This window comes from Scyliorhinus canicula, chromosome 24 (genome assembly GCF_902713615.1).
Source record: "Scyliorhinus canicula chromosome 24, sScyCan1.1, whole genome shotgun sequence".
NCBI classification, from domain to species: domain Eukaryota; kingdom Metazoa; phylum Chordata; class Chondrichthyes; order Carcharhiniformes; family Scyliorhinidae; genus Scyliorhinus; species Scyliorhinus canicula.
The window spans coordinates 13,224,015-13,230,504 of NC_052169.1; positions in this window are offsets into that span (position 1 = coordinate 13,224,015).

The window sequence follows — 6,490 nt, forward strand, 5'->3', positions numbered from 1 at the left end:
GAGACCACAATAATGGTAGTTTTAAAATAATTGATTTATTCAAGAGAAATTAAGTCTTCTGCCACTCAGATTAACCCACACACACACCGATTATGAAATACTGTGTGTAAAACAAGAGACTAAACGGCACATCGAAAATTCTTACAGCTTACACAGATTTACTTTAGCGCCCGCAAACACAGATATATTCACTCACCGGAATGTGGCGACTAGGAGCTTTTCACAGTAACTTCATTGAAGCCTACTTGTGACAATAAGCGATTTTCATTTCATTTCACCCACCTCAAACCTCAACAAACTATACTAATTGGGAGTTTTCTGTGAACTGGAGGAATATACTCACCGCTCCAGGGACAGGATAGTTAAAAAAAAAACGTTGGCACAGATTTCTTTAGCTCTTCTTTCAAGCTGGCCGGTCCTTGCGGCTGTTGTTCCTCCGGTTCTCGTGGTCTGTTCTCAGCCAGGCGAAGCGTGTGTCAGGCAGGAGAGTAGAGTTCAGCAACAGTTCCTCAGATTTGTCATTGTAAGGGCAAAAGCCCTGAATGGGTCAAATACTGACCCTCCCACAGGTGAGTTCCAGGACAAAGGAAGTCTTTCTGATTGTTGACAGGATGGAAGTGATTAAGTCCCCCAACCAAAGGGTGTCATAATATAATTTGATATTAATCAGTGCCCTGACAAGCTTGTAATGTCTCTACTTTCTGCTGGTCTCTTGATAATGGTCGCTGGAGACAACTTTAATTGTCATCCCATTAAGGTATTGTTCTCTCTCGCCAGGGCAGCAAGTGATTTGCATTTCAATTGCCCCTGGTCTCTTGACAATGGTCTTTGGAGACAACTTTAATTGTTATCCTATTAAGGTATTGTGGTTCCATCTGGCCAGTGCAGCAAGTGATTTGCATTTCAACTACCCCTCTTTGAATGTGTTTGGGCCGTTTCATGACTCATGGCCTGTTTGTCTTGGAAAAAGAAAATGCATACAGTATTCAGTTGTCTGCCTGTTGACATGATTTGTACAGCAATCTGTCCTTTTACAATGGAACGTCCTTTTGGTCCTTTTTAAAAATAAATTTAGATTACCCAATTATTTTTTCCAATTAAGGGGCAATTTAGCGTGGCCAATTCACCTACTCTGCACATTTTTGGGTTGTGGGGGCGAAACCCACGCAGACACGGGGAGAATGTGCAAACTCCACACGGACAGTGACCCAGAGCCGGGATCGAACCTGGGACCTCAGCGCCGTGAGGCGGTTGTGCTAACCACTAGGCCACCGTGCTGCCCTTATTTTTGGTCCTCTGATGAGTTTGCTACAACCTACAGATGAAATGAAAATCGCTTATTGTCACGATTAGGCTTCAATGAAGTTCCTGTGAAAAGCCCCTAGTCTCCACATTCCGGCGCCTGTCCGGGGAGGCTGGTACGGGAATTGAACCGTGCTGCTGGCCTGCTTGGTCTGCTTTAAAAGCCAGCGATTTAGCCCAGTGAGCTAAACCAGCCCCATGCTAAGTATGGTAAGTATCCTTTTGCCACGTTCAGATATGGAGCCTTGTACTAAAAGCTGCAAATGCTCACATCATCTTAATATCCACTGATAATAAAACTGAAATAATTTCATGATACAGCACAAGGCAGAAATTTTACTTACGCTCATCAGAACTGTGTAATGTTCCAGCATAACACATTGATAATATGCCAATACCCTGGGCAGGATTCTCTGATCCTGAGGCTAGGTGTTGACGCCGTCGTAAACGCCGTCGCATTTTACGACAGCGTCAACAGGCCCCCAGGAGCGGCAATCCTCGCCGCACAGCGAGCCAGCACGGCAGCTCCAGCTGCCGATACCGCGACAAACGGGCACCGCGGGTCTACGCATGCGCGCTACGGTCGGGGCGAATTTGCGCATGCGCTTTACAACCGGCGCAAACTCGTGCATACGCGCTAGTTGCCTTCTCCGTGCAGGCCCCGACGTAACCTGACAGAGAGCCCGGCGAGGAGTAAAATAGGCCCCCACCAGGAGAAGCTGGCCTGCCGATCGGTAGGCCTCGATTGTGGGCCATGCCACGGTTGAGGCTCACCCCGGGGTCAGATCACCCCCCCCCCGCCCCAACCAGGCCGCCCACAGCAGGATAGACGCCGAGGTCCCGCCGGGTAGGTCCACATCAGCCAATCTTGGCAGCCACTCGGCCCATCACGTGCAGAGAATCCCCAGTAGGGCCACGTAGAGCGGCCATGACGCCAATGGCGCCGATTCTCTGGTAACCGGAGAATCGGCGGACCGGCGTCGCGTAAATCGAGCCCCCCCCCCCCCCCCGGCTATTCTCTGACCCGGCCCGGGGTCAGAGAATCCCGACCCCTCTGTCCACAGAAGAAAGCGGCACGGTGGTGCAGTGGTTAGCACTGCTGCCTCAGGGCGCCGAGGACCCGGGTTCAATCCCTGCCCTGGGTCACTGTGTGTGTGGAACGTGCACATTCTCCCCGGGACTGATTGGGTCTCACCTCCACTACCCAAAGATGTGTACGGTAGGTGCATTGGTCACATTAAATTGCCCCTTAATTGAGAAAAAAAATAAAGAAAAACAGGCAGTGAAATGTAATACCAAGAAACCTGATATTGCTGCAAATATGTAAGATATGGTATTATTTGGTTTTACTGTGCCTGGTAGTAAGTCTTTAAGAGGATCAGCCTGTTTGAATCATGAGAAGGAAGATGATGTATTTATTGAGTGCTCCAGTTTTTGTTTCACTTTTATTTTAAGCTGCAGAACAAACAGCAGCTCCTTAATACAATGAAAGACTGTTCTCATGTGTCTAAATCTTAATAAATGAACCCACAATGTGTTTACCCAATCTCTTATGAGTGATTGGTGCCGTGTGCCTTATAGCATAAATAAACAGAAGGAATTATATCATTTTAAGAATATGACACAATAGTGGTTCTGTTATTGGAGTGGCAATCTAGAAAACACAAGTTGAAAGACCAACTGGATCATTCATCTCTTTCAGAGAGGGGAGTTTTTAAGAATTAATTTTTACTGGATATGGGTGTGGTATTATGACTAGGGGTATTGCGGTACCTGGGAGTGTGAGCTGCCATTGGTGCAGAGGAGTCGCTGCCCATTGGCCCAGGTATATCATGTGCCTCTCAGCCATTTGGCTGAGAGGAAGGTAGCTCCGCCTACGAGGCGGGGTATAAGAACCCGTGTACCCCGGCAGTCAGCCATTCTTCTGTACGTCTGCTGCCAGGTCCACTTCTTGCGTATTAAAGCCTATCGTTCGGACTTTATCTACGTTTTGTGTCCATTGATTGTGCATCAGTGGGCTTCACTGGCTAGGCCAGCTTTTGTTGCCCATCCCGAGGAACATAGGAATTAGGGGCAGAAGTGGGCAACTTGGGCCTTCGAGCCATTCAATCAGATCATGGCTAATCTCTTCCTGGTCTCAAATCCACCTCCCCACCTGTTCCCCATTTCCCTTTAACCTGTATAAAATCAGAAATATATCTATCTCCTATCTGCATCTTGATAGAAGCGAGAAGTGGTTCATCCTCATCTCAACCTATATCTGTGATGTCTCATTCTAGATTGCCCCACAAAGGAGAACACTTGGTCTATGTTTACTTTATCAATCCCTTTTAGTATTTTATAGTATTTATAGTATTTTATCAGGTCCCCTCTCATCCTTCTTAACTCCAGCGAGTATAAGTTCAAATTGTTTTTTCTCTCCACATGCACCAACCATTTCATCCCCGAAATCAATCTGGTGATCAATCCCTAGTTGTCTGATGCACAATCAATTACACAAAGACTTGATTTGGATACAACTGAGTGCCGGGGGAGGGGAGGGTGGCGCTGGGCCGGGGGGGTGTGTGTGTGGAACCTGCCGGTGCCAGGTCCCAGAGGGAGACAGTATCCTGGCGGCCATTGGGGTACGCCACGTCGGCATACTGGGGGTTCGCATGGAGCAATTGCACCCTCTCCACCAACGGGTCTCCCTTGTGGAGGCGGACGTGCCTATGGAGCAGGATGGGTCCTGGAGCTGCGAGTCAAGTCGGGAGCGACACCCTGGACTTCTGGGGAAGGCAAAAAGACGTTCATGGGGTGTGTTGTTAGTGGCAGTGCACAGTAGTGACCGAATCGAGTGGAGTGCATCGGGGAGGACCTCCTGCCAGTGGGAGGCCGGGAGGTTCCTGGACCGTAGGGCCAGTTGGACGGCCCTTCATACCGTCCCGTTCTCCCTCTCTACCTGTCCGTTTCCCCGGGGGTTGTAGCTTGTCGTTCTGCTGGAGGCGATACCCCTGCTGAGCAGGAACTGACGCAGATCATCGCTCATGAATGAGGATCCCCTGTCACTGTGGATGTAGGCGGGGAAACCGAACAGAGCGAAGATAGTGTTGAGGGCTTTGATGACAGTGGCAGACGTCATATCGGGGCATGGGATGGCGAAGGGGAATCTGGAGTACTGATCGACCACACTAAGTAAATACGTGTTACAGTCGGTGGAGGGGAGGGGCCCTTTGAAATCCACGCTGAGGGGCTCAAAGGGGCGAGAGGCCTTCACCAGGTGTACACGGTCCGGCTGGTAGAAGTGCGGCTTGCAATCCGCACAGACCTGGCAGTCCCTGGTGATTGTCCGTACTTCCTTGACGGAGTAGGGCAGATTGCGGGCCTTTATGAAATGGTACAACCGTGTGACTCCCGGGTGACAAAGGCTGCCATGCAGGGTCCGGAGTCGGTCTACTTGTGCGCTGGCACATGTACCTCGGGATCGGGCGTCTGGGGGCTCGTTGAGCTTACCGGGGCAATACAAAATCTCGTAATTGTAGGTGGAGAGCTCGATCCTCCACCTCAAGATCTTATCATTCTTGATCTTGCCCCGCTGTGTGTTATTGAACATGAAGGCTACCGACCATTGGTCAGTGAGGAGAGTGAATCTCCTGCCGGCCAGGTAATGCCTCCAATGGCACACATCTTCAACGATAGCTTGGGCCTCTTTTTCGACGGATGAGTGCCGAATTTCTGAGGCATGAAGGGTGTGGGAAAAGAATGCCATGGGTCTGCCTGCCTGATTGAGCGTGACGGCTAGGGCAACGTCTGATGCGGTGCTCTCTACTTGAAAGGGCAGTGTCTCGTCTACTGCGTGCATCCCGGCCTTGCCGATATCGGCTCTGATACGGGCGAAGGCCTGTTGTGCCTCGGTCGTCAGGGGAAAATGCGTTGACTGTATGAGTGGGCGGACCTTGCCCGCATAGTTTGGAGCCCACTGAGCGTAGTACGAAAAGAACCCCAGGCAGTGTTTGAGGGCCTTGGGGCAGTGGGGGAGGGGAAGCTCCATGAGGGGACGCATGCGGTCGGGATCGGGCCCCAGAATTCCGTTCTGGACCACATAGCCGAGGATGGCTAAGCGGGTCGTGCTAAACACGCACTTCTCCTTGTTGTAGGTGAGGTTTAGGAGAGTGGCGGTGTGGGACAAATTTGGCAAGGTTGGCGTCGTGGTCCTGCTGATCATGGCCGCAGATGGTGACGTTGTCTAGGTACGGAAAGGTGACCCGCAAACCGTACCGGTCGACCATTCGTTCCATCTCCCTTTGGAAGACCGAGACCCCGTTGGTGACGCCGAAGGGAACCCTGAGGAAGTGATAGAGGCGGCCGTCTGCCTCTAAGGCAGTGTATGGACTGTCCGATTTACGAATGGGGAGCTGGTGGTAGGCGGATTTGAGGTCTACCGTTGAGAAGACCCGGTACTGTGCAATCTGATTGACCATATCAGATATGCGTGGGAGGGGGTATGCGTCGAGCTGTGTGTACCGATTGATGGTCTGGCTGTAGTCCATGACCATTCTGTGTTTCTCTTAACGACTACCACTTGGGCTCTCCAGGGACTGTTGCTGGCCTCGATGATGCCTTCCCGAAGCAGCCGCTGGACCTCGGACCTGATGAAGGTCCTGTCCTGGGTGCTTTACCGTCTGCTCCTGGTGGCGATGGGTTTGCAATCCGAGGTTAGATTTGCGAAGAGGGAAGACAGATCGACCTTTAGGGTCGCTAGACCGCACACAGTAAGGGGTGGTAGGGGCCCACCGAATTTCAGGGTTAGGCTCTGGAGGTTGCACTCAAAGTCCAGGCCTAGTAATAGGGCAGCGCAGAGGTTAGGGAGGACATAGAGGCGGAAGCCGCTGAATTCTACACCCTGGGCCGTGAGTGTGACCGTACAGTACCCCCGGATCACCACGGAATGGGATCCGGAGGCTAGGGAGATTCTTTGGTTGGCGGGGTGTACCACGAGGGAGCAGCGCCTTACCGTATCCGGGTGGATGAAGCTTTTGGTGCTCCCGGAGTCCAGCAGACAAGAGGTCACGTGTCCGTTGATTTTAATGTTGGTCGATGCGGTGGCCAGATTGTGCGGGCGAGACTGGTCGATGGTCACTGAGGCGAGTCGTGCTCGGTCGTCGCTGGTGTCGGATGATGGGGTGCCCGGGGGGCACAGGTCCTGGAA